Here is a 20,726-nt window from a genome sequence, read left to right as displayed (position 1 = left end):
GATTGCAAAAGCAGCATTCTTTTCCCTTAGAAATTGCTAGAGCACAAAAATTGGATGGTCTGCTTATCTACAAAGATCCCAATTGCACAAGCATTTTCTCATTCTGGTGATTTTCTCATTCTCATTTCTGGTAAATGGTACCTATATTGACTCCCAAGGACACATATGGAGTCCACCATGGAGTGGATTCAACAAGTTATGTCAGCTCAGGGGAGTATTCTTTCTTGACATATTCAGGAGCTCCTGAAAACTCTACTCTGAATCTGACGTTTCTGAAAAATATGACAACTCAAAAGACAAATTTGAGGATCCCTTATCATTCCTTAACAATCTGCATATGGAATATGGGTAAAAAAAATAGATTCAACAGAGTGGGAGGAAAATGAAATCATTAATTTATGGAATATTTATGAGCCCCTTTTTGTATTCTGGATATATCTGAATGAAAAAAAACCAAAACCAAAAACAAACAAAAAACCAAGTTATTCTATTCTAAAAAACAAAACAAGGTATTGTTACCTTGAGTATGAATAGAGAAGCCTTGACTTTTTAAACCCAAATCACTAGTGCTCTATTTTCTAAAGAATATTCTAAGTGGGAGAAAAGGGAGTCAAAGAGAAACAATTTGGGGGTCACTTCTAAGACTGAATTAATTTTTCCCACATAAACCTAAACCTTGGAATTTTGGATATCCTTTTTAGTGTCCTTTTCTGGCTCATCATCCATATCATTATATTATAGAGGAGGGAAAGAACATGACTTTTGTAAGTAAAACATTTAATCAGAATTAGAATAATTAATGAATGAATTAGAAACAAACTTATTCTGCCCTTCTTCCATGAGATTTAGATACCTCACATTTATTTCTCATTTATTCTGTATTTAGCTGTTTATAAGCTATCTTCTTAAATGGAATATAAATTTGTTGAAACAAAGGTGTTTTTTTTGTTTGTTTATTTGTTCTGCTTTTTATATTTTTATTACAAGCATCTAGCTAGGATATGTCTGGGGTTAATAACTATATAGTTAATGATTAATTAGGTTTAAGTTCAATTTGGTTGACTATTCATTATTAACCACTTATTATATGCTCATATAGATCTCTCTGTCATGATTATTTTCAAATATTTATTACTACAATTTAATTTTTGAATTTACTAAAATAGTAGCATTTTTTTCTTTATTTGTTCCAAAATAAATAGTCGTGTGTGTGTGTGTGTGTGTGTGTGTGTGTGTGTGTGTGTGTATGTGTGTTTAAAGGAGATTTTGGCAAGGGTGACATGATTTGATTCAGTTTCAACCATCCTGGAAGATTAAAAGGAAAGGCAAAGATTTACTAAAATAAACAATTACAAAGAGTGTATCACTTCTCCAATGTATTTCTGTCACACTTTTTCTTTCAGAGCACGTATAAATATCTGAATGAATAATTTCCCTTTACTCCCAATAGTAATGATTTCATCCTATAAAGGACTACTGCATTTTCCTTTATGAGGTCAGACTCTTATTGTTTTCATAGTTTAATGCATAATTACTTCAATACCTGGAACATCCCATGAATGTGGGCACTCTTTCCCTCAAAACAGGGAAAACAGATTTCAATCTGACTTCAATCTTATCATATGCAATTCTAGTACATACTCTAGAAGAACTATGCTACTTCTCTCACTAAAAAACAACTTACTTACTTTTCTGATCATAATAAGAATGTAATCCTTACTCCTGTTGGGATCATATAACCAGAAATTGTGATTGGAAAGGACTTCAGATATCACTTAATAAGATTCCATTTTATGGATGAGAAAAATAAGACCAAGATTTGTCCAAGGACAGTAAGCTTATTAAGATTCTAAGCTAATTTTTTTCAGCAAATAAACAAATTATTAAATGCTTACTCTTTGATACCTACTTTGTTAGGCTTTGAAAATATAAATACAAATAGGAGAAAAGGGGACTCAAAGACCTTACCTTCTATTGAGGGAAAGACAATATATAAAAAGAAGCTTAAAAAAAAAAAACAAAAAAAAAACCTAAAAAACATGATGAACCCAAGGTATCCAGTGAAAAGAATGGTAGGAAAAGGACAGAATATATCCCAGAGAAGAATGAAATATTTCTAGCTTGAGCATTGACTTTATATAATATTTGTGGGATAATTTCTTCAATAGCAGGAAGGAGCTGCAAGTGTAAAGAGTACTACAAGTGTATGAATCCCAGCAAGGGAGTGATCTTCTGGGGAAAAAAAAAGAAAAAAAAGTTTCTGAGTATGGTGGAGAAGATCCATAGGGCAGCTGGGCTAATATCAAAGCCAGGTCATATGCTTTCAAATATATTCCTTTGTCCACAGCAAGCTACTGATTACGTCTTAGAATTATTTTATTTCTTTCAAAGTGGTTCAAGAAAGTACTAACTCTGGAAAATCTTCCTTGAGCTCTCCAGTTGTTAATGCTCTTTTTTCCTCATATTGTCCATATTGCTTAATTATTGTCCATACAGTACCTTGCTAGTAGAACAAAAGCTTCTTGAGAGGATGAATTCTTCTTTTCATCCTCATATTCCCAAAAGAAAGATTAATATGATTGAGGTGGAACCAAGATGACAGATTAAAGGTAGGAACTTGCCCAACCTCTCCCCCAAACTGCTCCAAATTCCTTTAAATAATGACCCTAAATTTTTTTTAGAGCATCAGATGACCCAAAAACATTTTTCAACTAAAGGCAACTTAGAAAGTTAGCAAAAAGGGTCTGTGACATTGGCAAGCTGGACTTCCACTGGCCTCAGTGATAGCAAAGCAGGACACTGTTGCTTTAGCAACCTAGATCTTACAGTTACAGTGGGGTGGGGATACTACTTACAATTCCAGGGCAGAAAAGAGTGCTTGTGTTCAAATCCCTAGAAGAATCTCTGAAAACAGCTGCAAAACCCTTGAAGATTGGGACAGTGCACCCTCCAGAGTGGAAACTGAGATCTACATTAAAAAGAGTCAAAAGCTGAATGATAGACTAGGAAAATGAACAGACAAAGAAAGTTTTGGACCATAGAAAGTCCCTGTGGTAACAAGGGATTTCAAAATGCACACTCAGAAGATAACAATGTGAAAGCTCCTAGAAAGCCTCCAAGAAAAATAAGAATTTGCCTTAGATTATGGAAGCACTCAAAAGGGATTTTGAAAAGTAAGAGAGATAAAGGGAAAATCAGAGAAAGAATTGAGAGTGGTATAAAAGGAAATACAAAAAGCTGATAAGAAATAGAATGCCTTAAAAAACAAAAATTGGCCAAAAGGGAAAGGAAGTACAAAAGTTCACTGAGGAAAATAATTCCTTGAAAATTTGAATTAGAATGATTTTATGAGAAATTAAGATAAAATAAAGCAAAATAAAAAAAAATTTAAAAAGGTGAAAAATATCTCATTGGAAAAAAACAACTGACCTGGAGAATAGATCCAGGAGAAAAAAAATTTAAAATATTGGTCTACTTAAAATACAGATTAAAAATGGAGGCTGGACATCATCTTTCTAGAAATTATCAAGGAAAATTGTATTGATATTCTAGAACAAAAAGGGTAAAACAGAAAGTGAAAGAATTCACCAATCACTCCTGAAAAAAATCCCAAAATGAAAACTTCCAGGAATATTATAGCCAACTTACAGAATTCCCAGGTCAAGGAGAAAATATTGCAAGCATCCAGAAAGAAACAATTCAAAGATAATGGAGTCAGATTTAGCAGCTTCTACATTAAAGGACTAGAGGGCTTGGAATATGATATTCTGGAAAGCAATGGAGCTAGGATTATAATCAAGAATCACATCCCCAGAAAAATTGAATAATATCCTTCAGAGGAAAAGGTGGATATTCAGTGAAATAGAGGATTTTCAAGCATTTGTGATAAAAGACTAGAACTGAATGGAAAAAAAAAAATTGTTTTTCAAATATAGCACTTAGGAAAGCATAAGGAGCTAATCAGGAAAGTTATATAATAAGAAACTTCATAAGGTTTATCTGTTTCCATTTCTACATGTAAGGATGACACTTGTAACTCATTAAAACTTTCTCATTATAGAAATTAGAAGGAGTAGCAGAGGGCATAGGTATATGGATATGAAGGTATAACATCTTTTTAAAAAATGATGAAATTAAGGGATGAGAGAGAGCAATGTACTTGGAGAAAGAGAAAGGGATAAGTGGAATGTGTAAATTATCTTCCATTTAAAAAAGAGGCAAGAAAATTAACATGATTGTCTCATTGTAGTAATAACCAAGCTATCAGAAGCTATGCCAATGGAATGCAAAACCTTCAAAGATTCTACCATGTTGGAAAGTCTTGGTTCTGATAATAGACCTTGTGATTATATATGTTTTCACAGGATAAATCTAGTTGGATGTTCCCCCAAAATTTATCACTTCTCAGTGACCCTCCAAATATTAATGCTCAACTAAGCAGAGTTTTGCTTGCCAAAGGCATTGGCCTCCAACAAAAATGATATGTAGTACAAAGTCCAAATTGGAAATGGGGTAATTTATAGATGGTAAGATGCTGCAGGTGCTCCTGTCTGGTAATCCTATTGCATTGACTGCAACAATCTCTAGACTAGCGCAATACCTTCTAAAGGAGATCATAATTGCTCATGACCTAACTATGCATACATGAAGAAAGTCTATTATCCAGGTCGTGATATATTTATTTGGATGGATAAAATAAAGAGCTGGTCCATCAGGACATATAGCTTAAAAATATAAACTAGGACAAGAGATGAGTTGTATTGTTTCAAGAAAGAGAAATCAAATATTTTACGACATTTTGATTCTCCCTGAAATAAAGATCTATCTGAAAGCATTTTTTTCTAATAATGCTGTATGACTTCAACTCATACAATATATACATATGTGTATATATGTATATTTTAAATAGTCTTATGATGTAGAGTTTCAGGTTACAACAAATTCACTGGAGAATCATATGGTTGTTATGAGAGAGATATAACAACACATATAATTATATCTCTGTGTGTGAATATGTGCATACACGAATACATACATACATATAGACCAGTGTTGAGCTAAACAGAAGAAATAAGACTTACCACAAAAAATATGTCATTAGAGAGATATATAACTGGAAAAGGATCTGAGCAAAAACATAGCATGTCCAATAAATGATTTGTGTGATCCATTATGACTAAATAAAAGCCCTCAACACACTGGGTAGTTTACCTGTGGAAGAGTTAAAAGACTATATGAGTCAAAGTCACAAAGCATAAAATAAGAATAAGTTGCAATTTATGTAAATGATGACATTTATCTATTAAGGCTTTCCCTAATCTAACACAATGTCACTATGTTCTGAGTAGGTTTTATCTAAATTATTTTTAATTAAACATTTCTCCACATGCCAACCACTCCAGTAGTTTAAGGAGAAAAAGAGCCTGAAAATCTTTTTACCCTCTTTTTGCTCTTTGAATTGAAAGAAAAGCTTTTTATGTATGTGAAAATACAAGATTTTAGTTCTTCCTAATCACACTTGCCATTTATTTGTTTTAATAGATAAAGGCAAAATATATAAAGTAGTATGTGTATTGTGTGCCTCTGTCTCTGTCTCTGTCTCCCTCTCTCTCTCCTTCTCTCTGTCTCTATCTCTGTTTCTGTCTCTGTCTGTCTCTGTCTATCTCTGTCTCTCTTTCTCTCTCTCTCTCTCTCTCTCTCTCTCTCTCTCTCTCTCTCTCTCTCTCTCTCTCTCTCTCTCTCTCTCTCTCTCTCTCTCTCTCTCTCTCTCTCTCTCTCTCTCTCCCTATTGAAAATACTACCTAGGTCCCAGTTCCAAGTTTCCTGTCCTTGTCCTAGGAATACTCGAAATAACATGTCAATAATATTACTATTCTATTTTTCACATAGTCATGATTATTTCCTGAAACTATCAGTAGGTTTTGTCCAGATGTTATTCAGTTTCAAATAGAATAGTAGGGAAAGTGTTTTACTACAATAATCCACTTACCACTGATGTTATCATACTCTAACTTCATAGAATTTGGATCCTTTCTTTTACCACTGAGATCTATTTGGATCTCTGTACCTTTTGCTTTGATTGCCTTGGTTTCTTGATGGTCCCTAATGCCAGCACATCATCACCAAGCATTTATTAAGCAGGTACTATGTGGCAGACATTGTACTAAGCACTCAGGATATTAAAACACACACACACACACACACACACAGACACAAAAGATAAACCCTGTTGTTAAGGAATAGACAATATAAGAAAAGAAACTATAAAAAATAACCATTTGAAAACAAAATGGATAAAGAATTAATTAGAAATGATTAATAGAGTGAAGGTATGGTACTGAGATGAATCAAAAAAGGCTTATTATACAAGGTAGGATTTTAACTGGGACTTGAAGGAAGCAAGGAAAGACAAGAGGTAGAGATGAAGAAGGAAAGCATTCCAAGCAGGGCAATACTCAGTGAGAATGCCTGGAATCTGGATATAAATATCTTGAATAAGGAAAAGCAAAGAAGTCTTTTGTCACCAGGTCATAGAGTGATTCCAGAGGTGATGGAGGTGATAGAGTGCCACGTGAACTTATTCAATGTTATAGAGGATTACATAGGTATGCATGAGTTTTAGAAAGATTAATTTGTCAGCTGGATGGAGGATGGATTGTAATGGGGAGAGATGAGACAAAGAGACTCGGCAGAACCATAGACTTTTAGTATCTACTTTAGAATGACTTTGTTCTGGTCACAGTATGATATAGTAGAAAGAATCCTGGAAATCAAAATACCTGGGGTTTGATTTTCTGTCCTAACACATTAGTTATATGATCCTGGGGAAATTTTTTAACCTCTCTGAGCCACAGTTTCCTTTTCTATGAAATGGGAATAGTGTATTTGCATTCCCCATCTCACAAGTTAAAGAAAGTACTAAAAAAAGTGATGACAACATAAAGCAGTATCTAAAAGTAAACTGTCACTAGTAGCAGTTACTGATACTGGATTTAACTCTCTTCCTAGCATACCTGACTCTATTGGTACCTCTATCTATTGTGATATAAAAGAAAGTTGAATTTACATATATATATATATATATATATATATATATGGAAATTTAGTTAGGATCCTAGAATTATAGATTTAAAGCTAGATTCAGCTTTAGAGGTGAGAAAACAAAAGCAGATAGGCTAAGTACATTTCCAAGGATCATGGACCAAGTTGGTTGTCTGAGACAGGTTTTGAATCCATGTCTTTGTTATTTCAAGTCATCTCCATTGACTCTCCATCACAGGTCCATAATAATAATAATTGTGATAATAATGATGATGATAAAACACTGTATCCATCAGAAAAGACAAACTCTGTAATATATTTCAGAATATCTTTTCTGTAAATTCCATAATGAACAACACTCTCTAGTGTTTCTCATTACCTGTCTTGTCCTACAAATAAACTTATAAAATTTATTTTTAAAATATCAATATTTATAATGCCATCACACAACTTTAATAAAGCAGTCCTCAGTTTACCATTTTTCCTTTCTGTGCTTTTTCTTCTACAATTCTCATTAGTCTCTCTGGACAAAAATTTTCTATTTGCATCAAAACTGTCAATTATTTTACAGCTCTGCTTTAGAATTCTTATTTTTTTAATGCAAATTTACATTAAACTCAGAACAAATAAGGCTTTCAAAGAATATTATATCTCTGTTCTTCTAATACCTTCTGCTTGTTTTCTTTAAGTTAACCTTGATTTCTTTTAGGATGGGGATGCACTTATTTTCATAACGAGGCTAACCTCATAATGTTTTTATTTGGAAGACTGATCTCCAGTACATCATTATTTTAGTTCTTTAATAAGCACACAAGTTGGGCATTTTTTTCAATATTAAAATATGCAGAATCATTTTTAGCATGCTTCTCTTTATTTGTGCTGTACATTATGATATGAGTATGGATTTTGAATTTGTCTCCACCACTCTGCCTTGGGAGTAAAGTAATATACTTCACTTGTTAGAAAGAGAAAGTGCCTGAGATTTTGACTGACTAATGTAATTACTCTTGAGAGGAAGGTAAAGGAAAAATCTAGTTTATTTTGATATTTGCCAGCATACCTAAAATGCCAACATGGAAGGAACTGAGAAGAAAAATGCTAGAATCTTTCAGATGTTAAGGGGGAGCAGGATAACAAAAAGTGCAGAAAAGACAGCAAAATCAATAGATGTGCTGATCTATTCAGCTTTATGACTGAACTTCAGGGTTTTGAGCTGAATTTCAGCTATTTCACATGTCCCTAGTTATAATGAAGGGATGATATAGACTTCAGTAAGTTATGGGGTTTATCTCATACATGTGAGTGCCTCATAACTTATTAGCGCCAGAAGCTATAATGAGTTATGTTACAATTCTCCTATAGAGCCTCCAAAACTTGTAATTCACCAAAGCCATGGGCAATTTCATTTATTTAATGCCTTTTTAGTATTGGAACTTCTAATCCAGAATTTGTTAATTTTTTTCATAGTTACTGTGTAGTGTCCCCTGTGGTATGTTAAAACCAAGAGGTCATGAGTCTCTATATATTTTGCTGAAGTGAACATTCTCTGCCATAACATCTAAAGAATAATATTTTGGGGTGGCACACTAATACATCATGTCAAGATGACATTTATATTATGAAGTTTACTGTTTTCTGGTGATATTGTTTATAATAGAAGTCTTCGACTTGTTTGCAATCACGGGTTTGTAGAATATAGTGTTCTGTTAGGCATCTCTGCTGGTGGTTTGCAATGAATATGTGACTGCTCTACAAATTTTCAAAGATGTTTCGCCCTTTCATTTTGGTAGGAATATAGAGAAGCTGATAAAAGGCTCTATTCATCAAATGCTGTTTCTGTGGGAGTATCTTCAAATTTTCCTGGATTCTTTTTTCAGGTAGCCAGAAGTGCATGTATGTGTTTCATCTTTCTTAGCAACAGCCTTAAAGAAAATTGCATTTGTTATAAATGATTGAGGGGGGAAAAAGTTGCAATAAAATTTTTTTCAATTGAATAATAAAAGAAAATTGTATGTTGTTAGATATGCTTCTACAATATATCACTGGCTACAAAATTGGAGTTGGCTATCACCTGAAAATAGCTATTAATATTAATTCAGATTTGAGAGGAATTTCCAGATATTGAAACAGGATTTAGATCTCATTACATTCATTTATAAAGTTTTTTAAACTGAAATATCCTGCCATGATCAACTGAAACTATTTAGTCTGAAGTTAAAGGATTCCCTAGAAAGAAATCAACATGAATGCATGTTTAAATTTGAATATGTATATTTTTCACAGCCACTCTTTGGATAGTTTGTTTGGTGTGTGTGTGTGTGTGTGTGTACTCCTGAGGCAATGAGGATTAAGTGATTTATCTAGGGTCACACAGCTAGGAAGTATAAAGTGTCTGAGACTGGTTTTGAACTTAGATCCTGCTGATTTTAGGGCCAATGCCCTCGCCACTGCCCCATTGAGCTACCCCTTGGATCATTTCTCATTTCCTATTTCTCATGGTTGCCTGTCTAGCATATTCCCATTCTATTGAGACTATATGTAGCTTATATTTTCAGTTTTCTCTCTGTTCTCAAACATTTTTCTCCCCATTTCACAAATTGGATGGTGATCAAAAATTCCAACTCATTTTCTTTTAAGTTAGGAAAAGTGTAGTTAAAAAGATCAATATGCTATAAAGGTGATATATCTGTAAAGTAAAAATAAATTTTTTTCTGAATTATCTAATGCTTTGAATAATTGCATCATTATTGTGGTTTGCTGAAAGGTGCCCCTATTTATATTTTCTACTACTTCCATTCTTTTACTAATTCTAAAAGTGCTACTTTGCAAAAATGACCTAAGTAAAATAAATGGCAAAAACCTCTGGGGAAAAAGAAAATCTCCTAAAAGCTTAGTTCATATTGTCAAAAAGAGAAGAAGCATAAGTTGCTGTACTTAAACTCATAGAGAAATATTTCTAATATGATGAGGACATATTGGGGGGGGGTTAAAACCCATTGGCCTTGGTGGGTGATAAATACCTATAATTTCTACTCCTGGAGAGGCTGAGATTGTTGGATTTTTTTTTTTTTTAATTTTGGAGATCTGAGGTATTATGGTCAAGGGTGATTGGATGTTTGCAGTAAATAGTGTATTAATATGTGGAGCTCCTTGGAGCAGGGGCCAAAGATTGCCAAAACAGGATCAAGTAAGAACAAGTGAGAGTAGGTCAAATTTTCCAGGGTGATCAGTGGTGAGATTGAGCACAAGAGAGATCTAGTTTCAAAACAAACAAAAAATTATACAACCATCAAACACAACTATAACCAACAACAATAACAACAACAAAGAAACAAAAACAAACTGACTCTGGCAATATCAATAACAAAAAAATGACATATTAACAAATAAGAAACAATAGAAGAAAAATAGTTGAATGTACCTAGCTACTCAGCTAAAGCAGATTATTTTCATTGCAACTTTCAACTCTACCTCCCTTCTCTCCCCTCACCTCCTCCCACCCTATTCCCTACACATTTAGTTTAATTATTCTACAATGAAAATGCTGTACTTTGATGATATGGTTTCTTCTCTTGCCTCTGCTTTAGTAAGGTAACTGATAAATTGATTAAAATGTTGAAACCCTAAACTGGAAAGCTGGCAAAATTTTGTGATTTAGGAAATAACATAATTGTGATACCATTCCTTATTGTTTGGTTTTTTGAATTGTACTCTTTCCCCTGGAATCATTTATTTTTGAAATTAGGAGACATCATCTAGACTATGTGTTCTCATAAATATATACAAGGGAATCCATTAGCCCATATAAATGAAAAATTAACCTTATCTTACTAAAGTAAAGGATAGGCACCAATGGTGAAATGTTTGGGATTTAGATGAATTGGATTTTAGGTGCCCGCCAAAGTGCTCTTAGCTATTCACCAAATGCTTGTCCTTGCATATGACACTTGGACAGAAAGGTCCCACTTTCATAGATATTCAGAGGATTTTAGTCAGTTGAAGTTCAGTTAGGAGGAGCTTGTAAGATAAGGGAGGAAAAAAAAAAAGAAAAAAATTATATAAACCATATTGCTCAATATGCTGGAGGATATTGTTTCTCTTGATTTATTTGTACTTCAATTTGTAGAGGGAACATGGAATTGGTAGGGAACCTTTGCTATAATCATAGCTGTGTTTTTCTTATTTTCATAAGGGCTGTCCATTATCTATTATATGCAATTAATTGCATTTAATAAGATGTAATGGACCTATTAAATATTTTATCGTATACCAAATAGGACAAATCAGAAACGAATACAACATTTCTGAAGAGAAGTGAACAAGGAAAATGTTAAATTTGAATTTAATGCTTTTTTATAAGATAATAAACTTTTAAACCTATTTTTCATGTTCATTGTAAGCCTTTCCTTTTTGTAAAAATTAATTCTTCAATATCATGGATCCATTAAATCCCCTTATTTCCTGCTAATGCCTTTAATTCCTTCTAGTCTACTCATCTCCCTTTTAAAACTATGTTGACAATCTATTTTCTTATGGTTCCTTGTGAATAAAACTTGTATACCCATGTATAGAGAAATGTTTTATAATTCTTAAGTGGGAGAATTATATTCAAATGGATCTGTGATCTCATCATTTTGGATGGTGTGATGTTGTCTATCATGATCTATATATATGACTCTATTTTAAGAGATTCTGGGTCAGTTTTTAGAAATTCAACAACAGGGGTTCATCAAATGTTCTTAAGATCCATTTTCACTTTCTCCTGGTTTTTGAAATCAAGTGTTTGGGCTTTCTACTGGTAATCACTAGTTCTAACCATATAATCAGTTTAACCAGTTTATCTTTCCTTTTTTATTTTTTATTTTGTACAGATAACTTACAGTCAACTTCTTTGACCTTCTTTATATTTTTATATCAAGACATATGTCCATGATGCACCTTTCCATTGCTTTCTGTGTGACACTCATTTCTTAATTCTTTAGCAACCCTTGTGTTCTGTTACCTACAGCCACACAACACTTTGTAGAAAATGGACATTTTTTTTTAAATAGGCCTTTGTTCACAGGAGAAGTGTGGGTGTAATTAAAGGAACTTTGCAATTTCCTGAAGGCAATCTAGAAAGCTGCCTGTTTAATTCTGGGCCCAATTCATTGCTCATTTGTGCTATAACAGGCAAATATTTAGAGAAGTGGAGCTTATAACATTTATGATAATGAATACATAGTAATCATGTATTCTCATTTCTTTTAACCCTAACTCTAAGTGGGATATTTCATGGGGTTTATAAATAGAAGGTAGAATTAACCAATTTATGCAATACTGAGTGAATATTTTTCTTTGTGGGTGACAATAATCTTGTTATTTTCAATTATCTACAAAAAGTAAAACTAATTGTTCCATGTGTATGGTCAATGTACACCTGGCGCCTGACTGCTTCCTCTTCCCTAAATTGCCTTGAATATATTTCAAATATACTTATACATGTATTTCTTTTGAAGAGAGGGCTGTTTCCTTTTTATCTATATTTCCAAAGCTTATTGTAATAACTACCACATGGTAGAGATTTAATAAATGGTTCTTGATTGACAATTTGTTTGATGTTCTGATTCCTTTATTTTTACTCATGAGTATCCAAGAGAACTTAAATGACTTGGCCAAGAACAAATAGGTAGTAAGCATTAAAAAATGGAGGGTGTTGGATTTAGTTATTTCTGAAGTCTTTATTTTGCTTTTTTGGCCTTAAGTATCAAAATAAAACTAAAAGTTTCAAGTTCTAAAATTATTCTTTTATGTGCTCTTTGGAATTGTTTTGTTCATTTGAATAACAATTGTTATACTAAAGTATGCTATTATAACGTTGAGGGTTTCAGTTGCTGGGAGGGAAGGAACAATAGTGGGCTGTTTTGGAAATAGTTATCACTATGTACAGCTGAATACACATATATGAATATATATATACATGATTATGTATATTTACATATACGTTTTTATATATATATTAACATATCTATATATTTGTTGCTATTGTTCAGTCATTTCAGATGTGTACAATTCTTCATGACCCCATTTTGTAGTTTTCTTTGCAGAGATAATATTTTTCCATTTCATTCTCCAGTTCATTTTACAGATAAGGGAACTGAGGCAAACAGGGTTAAGTGACTTGTCCAGGGCACACCACTAGTAAGTATCAGAGACAAGATTTGAACTCAGGAAGATGAGTCTTTTACGCTCCAGACTTGACAACCATTGTGTCATCTAACTGTTCTCTCTCTCCCTTCCTCTCTTTCTTTCTCCACACATACCCACACATATACATACGTGTATATATATTTATATATATATATATACACACACATATATAAGTGTATACCTACATATATGCATGTATCTGCTTTCTACATGTGTGTATAGATAGATAAATGTTAATGGAAGTGATCCATTTTTACATGTTTTTGTATTTTAACAAGTGATAATGGAGAAGTTGACGTTCCATTAAGCATATAAAGTTCTTCAGAAAATAAATGTAAGCGATATCTGTTAAGAATGAAGAACTCAAAAATCTGTAGATAAATTAAAACCAAAGTCATTTAGCTACTTGTCTATATTCAGAGGTTAACCATTTCTCTTACACAAGGAAGAAGAACAAGGAAGGAATACATAATCTGTAGGCTTCCTTCCAGCCCTAACACTGAATGGCTGTATGTTGTTAGGATCTTTTGTGGATGCTAATTTTTGTTAGGAACAAAGAAGGGTATGTGCAGTTCACTACTTTCTGCCTTTGCATATTGTTTCATGAATGATTCTTAATCAGTTAAACAGTTATCAGATGTTACTCAAATGTGGATTATGGTCCCTTTTCCTTTCATAGAATATGGACACTTTCTAGGCTATATGATCTAGGTTTTTTAAGACAACTATATTGTATTTTCTATATATCATAATCTTTACTATAACATGAATGTTCAACTACTATAACATAACCGCCAATATGAGCTTGCCTCCAACCTGGTGGGTTTTTATTTATTTGTTTTACTCTTGATACATTTCTATGCTAAATTATAATTACAGGAAATGAAATTAAATACCTATGTGAGTCCAATATATGGACACCATCTTTCTCGTATAGATTTCTGATTCACATCATAAAAATGCGATGGAAATTTTGTTTGCACAAATACACTGATATATTTTTTAAAATACTAGCAATTTTCTGCAGGAGCATCCTCCTCTGACAAATAAAACAAGCCATTTGGTAAGCCATCATATGTTTAAAAAAAGACTAATAACAATATGTCATTTTATCATTATTGTACCTTAGCATATTAGGAAGTTTTTGATCTTTATTTTCCAAAACCTTTTAATTTTACTGATCCCATTTGGGAAACACATACTTGTTGAGTAGGAGAAATATTTTCAGATTTATGACTCATGACAGTCTTAAAGAGAGAGATCTGGAAAACTTGAAAGTCGATGTTTGCTGAAGTTCAATTGTTCATCTAATGCATAGCACTCTCTTTGTTTTTTGAAGGTCAGGTGACAATTACACTAAATAACTATAAACGTTCAGTCTATTGCACTGCTAAATGATTTCTACTTTAAATTGCTTCTAAATCTTTACCCACCCACCTTAAATCCAAAATTTATTTTAACCTTGAGCTGTCTAAGACCTTTAATAGGAAGCATCAAAGCATTTTAAAAATCATATCCTTTTTAAATCTTACTCATTTGAATGCAAGTGACTTAGAAGCTCAAGCAGTGTTGGTTGTTCCTATTGAAGTTTATAATGCCTTAGATATTCAAATCAGCTCTATGTCTTCCATTTGTTATGCAAATCTATAAACTTTATATACCGCATGGTTTATCTACATTAATACAGCTTTCACTAACAGGTCTTACTAGAGCAGACATATACTCTAAAGGTGCACGTTTTTAGTGTCTTGAATTACCATAAAAACATAAAAATAGTGTGTATTGCTTTACTCTAATCAGACTCATTTTTATGTGGTTGTTGAAAGCCCTTTTACATTCCATTCTCTGTCTGGAGGTCTATGTATAAAACTGATTCAGAAAAAGCAAAGTGAAGACACCTGCTGGCTTATAGCACAAATACTAAAATATCTTAGAGCCTGCTGAAAGGAGAATTGGAACAATATGTCATTACTGAAGGCTCACTTGCAAGTTCTAATGTATTATAATGAAAACAGTATGACAAATCTAATGAGACAGTGAAGATTTGGGTAATTGTTCCTACAATGTATGGTAACTTTTCCAGCCGTTATTGGCAAACATAAAACCTAATGAGATTTTATTAATTTAAATGCAGTACATCTGCAAAACATTTCCTTCCTTGCATTCTCCTCTGATAGTCTTCCTTTCCACATGGACTTGATCCTTTTAAGTTAATTGTTCTGAATAGTATACTTTCCAAACAACACAGTTGCCATAAATAAAAATCAAACTTTTTTTTCCCATTTATTTTTGTATACATCTTTTGCCCCTTCCTGAAGTAGAATCCTCTGTCTAAGACTGCAGAGAAAAAGCAGCATCTTCTCTAAACAGCTGAATTTAATTATAAAGAAAATCACTGCATTCATCTCTAGTTGACCAATTTAAACATGCGCAATATGGTTGTCCATCTCTACCTTTCCCTTTATTCTGCCAAAAACAAAAAAAGAAAAGAAAATCAATTTCCTGTTTTAATTGCTTTTTAAAAATGCAAGATCCTTTTTCCCCAATAATAACTAACTAGCACTCCTATTCCCCAAGAATATTCTATTCACCCAACCAGTTTATTAGTAGTTCTTTAGTGAACATCTTTTCTATTTTAAAAACAAAGTGCTTTTTACTAACTTGACTTTTTCTAGAATCAGTTTTATACATTGCAAAGATAGAGAGGATGTTAATTCACTACAATTAACCTTTAATTGTGGTCCATTTTCAGCTTAATGCACTTTGTTCTGTGTCTTTTTCAAGTTACAATGTCATAAAAAGATGATAGGTGAAATCTTGACTTTGCAGTCTGAGATGAAAGAACATTTCTGGATGAAGGTACCCATAACACATTGCCAGCTCATGGCACAAAAAGCAATAGAGCTGTCATGAAGTTCAAAAATTATATTGTCTCTGCTGGAATAACTGGAAAGAGATCATATTCACTTCCCCCCTGAGTTTTGCAGGTCAGTTTGGATTTACTGCACAGCATTTTATTACAGTTTGAAAAACTTTTTAAAGAACTAAGTTGTCTAGTTCATTGGTATCAAATATTCTTGCATATAAATAGATACTAGGCTAATATATTTATAATTGTTATTATGATGATACTTCATGTTTCAATAACACTTATATTTTGCAAACCATAAAGAATGAGGTATTCATTAGCCATAATTTTTATGGTTTTAATTCCACTGTAGGACTATTTATCACATTTAATATTTTGCTTGTCATGCTGAAATGTTCAAAGAATTTAAAGGTATAAGCACTTACATGGCATAGTGTCTTACATCTTTTACAGTAGATTATGTTTGATATCTCTGAAAAAATAAGTATATAATATATGTGTTTATATATGTGCTCATATATATCTCATATATTTATCTTTCTCCATAATAAGAAATATATATCTGTTTAAAAGAGTTAAATGGGAATATGGGATTTAGGGTAGCATTATTCAAAAATTAAAATTTATTCTATATACATATTTTTTGTTCAATCTTGTGTTTTTCTACCTTTCTTTGAAAATATTTGTTTCATATTTTCAGAGAATAATTTTTTGGTTAAAAAATAAATAATTTTATGAAAGTACATACTTTTTTTCTTTTTTTTTTTTCACTTTTTTGTCCAGACCTATGCTTTTATCATTACATTCATCTTGCAAATGTTCTATAAATAGTCTTAGAGAATTGCTTGGAATAGTAAAAAATTAGAATAATTGATAGTGGTCACACAGCAAATATTTGAACCTATGTTTTCCTTCCTGCAAGGACCATCTGTTACCCACTACTTCAGGCTGCCTTTATATTATGCATATTATCTCTTCTAAAATCCTTCTGGTCAATAGCAATTTTTGTAATAACAATTCTACAAAAAACAACCTCTAATAAAAATCATAATAGCTATATAGCTTTATATATTATATATAAATAGATAGCTTTTACTCTATGTCAGACACTATGCTTTAAAATAGAAATATTATTTCTTTGGATCCTTACGATAACCATAGGGAGTGGATACTATTTTTATCTCTATTTTCTGAAATAAGTAAATAGACAATGGTTAATTGACCTGCTTACTCATATAGCTAGTGAGTGATTCGATAGTAAGTGTTGAATTCAAGTGTTTTTACTCCAAACCAAGCATGTTATATTCTGTGGTACCTGGCTGCTAACCACAATGCTCTGCACACATAAAGTATTTAATAAAATTTTTAGTAATGTGAGTTGAAAAAAATTGGACAATACTCTCACTTTGTATATTATGTGAGGTTCACATTCTAAATCAGGAATTCATCCTCTAATTTTCTTAAGTTTTGTGGCTAATTTTAGACCTAAATCTTCCAGTTTCTGTTTATTATATTCACTAAGTAAAACTGAAATACACATATATATCTATAAGTACATTTCTCTTAGTCAGAATCTAGATCCTTAAAATCTCTTAAAAATCACGGTATTTGTGTCATGTATTTTCCTTGGAATCTTCTTTTGGTAATGAGGAGAACTAGCTAACATAGTACATATGAATTATACAAACTACTAAGTAGTTCACTATTGCTTTCCTAAAATATTTTCTGCTTTCTCATGAACTATTCTTGTGAATCAATCAACACTTCTCATTTTTCTCCCAACCATTCTTCTAAGTCTGATATTGGGGTTGGTTTTTTTAAAATGCACTTTTATACATTTGTGTTAATTTTAACAGTGGCTCCAAAATAAATTTGAGCTCAAAATTTTTTCCCAGATGAAAATGGCTTTGATAACCTTTCAGATCATGTTGCATATACCCATTCCTATTGACATTCTACATAGATTCCTATGTGAACGTCATAAGAGATTATATAAATGACTTATTTTTTCAAAAACACAGGTATTTTACACATTTTCAATTTATTTTTTAAACTGAGCAAAACTAGTTTTTTGAATAGTTTTGAAAATCTATATCCATTTTTAATTTTTTGAAATATTTCCTATTTTTACAGGAATCATTCCCAAATCAGCTATTTATGGAATTAGATCATTGACATATTAAGGCAAAGATAAATTAATTTTTTGTTATAGTATAAAGTTTATCCTAACAGAGGACTGACCTGAATCAATAACATTTGTAATTAAGCAAAATCTTCTAAAAGTCACTTAAGAAAATATCTAGAAGGAAAAGAATAATCAATTAAAAGATTAAAAAAGAAAGATATTTAAAGATTTTATACTAAACTTTTTTTTATCATTAAGATTTGTGGAGAAATAATATTTGATTTGTAATATTATATTCTATAATATTATATTATAATTATATTATATTATAATAATATAATTATATTATATTATTAATTTGTAATATTATATTCTATATATAGAAATGGAAATGATATTTTAAAAAGATAATAAAATAATATTCCATTGACAGTTTGAAAATAGCAATATCCTTGCTATCTGCTAAGTGGCATAGTGAATAAACTGCAGGATTTCAGTCAGGGCGACTTGAATTCAAATTTGACCACAGGCTAGTAGTTGTATGACTGTACAAGTCACTTAACCCTGTTTGCCTCATTTATCTCATTTGTAAAAATGAACTGAAGAAAGAAATGACAATCCACTCTAGTTTCTTTTCTAAAAAAAAACAACCCAAAGGGATATAATTGAAACAACAGTGCAACAACAACAATATATTCATAATTGATGATAATCAGATTATTAATATTAAACAAGGCAATAAAAAAATCTGTATTCTCAAAGGATACAAAGGCAAGAGACTTATTACAGAGGAGAAGCAATATGTAGTTCAAGTAGAAGTCTTTTCCTATAACTGGTGAGATGTTTCAGATGGTTTTATCTGAAGATTAAAAAGGACTGATGGCTTCAGGGCCTGCAATATCACAGCTATAAATGAGATCTACATTTATTCAAAACAGCTAGAAGTAAATTTGAATGAAGAAAAATTAAGTGGAAGAAAAATTATTATTGTTTAGAATATGATATATAGAATACTATATTCTTTAGTAGGCTCTAGAAATACTTATTCTCTTCCCCCAGCTGAATTTCATATGCTATATATATATATATATATATATATATATATATATATAGAGAGAGAGAGAGAGAGAGAGAGAGAGAGAGAGAGAAAGAGAGAGAGGAGGGGGGGGAGGGAGGGAGAGAGAGAGAGAATTTCATCTGATTGCTTTTCTTAGCCTCATCTTATACTTCATGAAACTTAGCAAATAGAACTTAGTTGAACAGAGTTACACAGTTAGTAAATGTATGAGGTCAAATTTGAATTCAGGCTTTCCTAATTCTATTCTATTCACTGTACCTCATTGCCTTACTTATCATCACCTTCAAACAGTTGTATTTTTTATACCTGACACTCACAAACACAAGTACATTAATCAAAAATTGCAAATGAGACAATGTAAATAGAAATAAATTGGATCTAGTATTAAAAAGGAGGAAGAGAACAAACTGGATTTTCTAAGAAATTGCACATTTTTTTTAGTGACTCTCAAACTTCTTTTGGATATGAAGATTGTTGGGGCTTCTTGTTTTTGTTTTTTGTTTTATGATCAATATTCTCCCAAGGATATTATAACAGTGAGTTATAAAGTACCATCTCTTAAGACTTGAAATTTAAGATATCTCAAAGTGTAATGGAGAGGCATGGAATGGGCTGGGGGGCGGGGGCGGGGGAGATGGGATTTGCAATATGTTTGTTGTAAATGAGAAATTTTACAGAAGTGAGATTTGAAAAAATGTCATCAGTGAAATATATGACTGAGGTGGGGTGGGGGAAGTTGGATTATTCACAAAATAGCATCAGGGCAACCTGCATATTCCATTGATATCTACACAAACTATCAATATATTTAGATGAAGGACTCAGTACATTGGGGAAGGGATCATAGCTATGGATAGTTGTGATTTTCCTAGAGTTCCAATATTGATGATGTCTAGATTTATTAAAGTATTTAAATAAGTTTTATAATGTTTAGTTGATATATCTTCCTTTTACTTCTTGAGTCCTAATAGTAACTTTATTTTGGGATTTAATTGTCTGTGTTCTATATAAGGAGCTATGAAAACACACACATATACATACACACATTTGTGGGTATGTGTATGTAAGTTTCTGAATAGGGTGCCCATCGTTAAAGTGAGTGGGATATTAGAAAAATAAGAGATTCCACAAAATAAGAGAGAGAAAGAGTGGGAGAGAGAGAGGGAAAGGGAGAGGGAGAGGGAGAGGGAGAGGGAGAGGGAGAGGGAGAGGGAGAGAGAGAGAGAGAGAGGGAGAGGAAGAGAAAGAGAGAGAGGGAGAAGGAGAGAGAGAGAGGGAGAGGGAGAGGGAGAGGGAGAGGGAAAGAGACGGAGACAGACAGAGATAGAGACAGAGAGACAGGGACAAAGAGAGACAGAGACAGAGAGACAGGAACAGAAAGAGAAACAGAGATAGGGACAGAGAGAGACAGAGACAGAAAGACA

Source organism: Sarcophilus harrisii, chromosome 3, assembly GCF_902635505.1.
Source record: "Sarcophilus harrisii chromosome 3, mSarHar1.11, whole genome shotgun sequence".
NCBI classification, from domain to species: Eukaryota; Metazoa; Chordata; class Mammalia; order Dasyuromorphia; family Dasyuridae; genus Sarcophilus; species Sarcophilus harrisii.
This window is presented reverse-complemented; position numbering follows the sequence as displayed.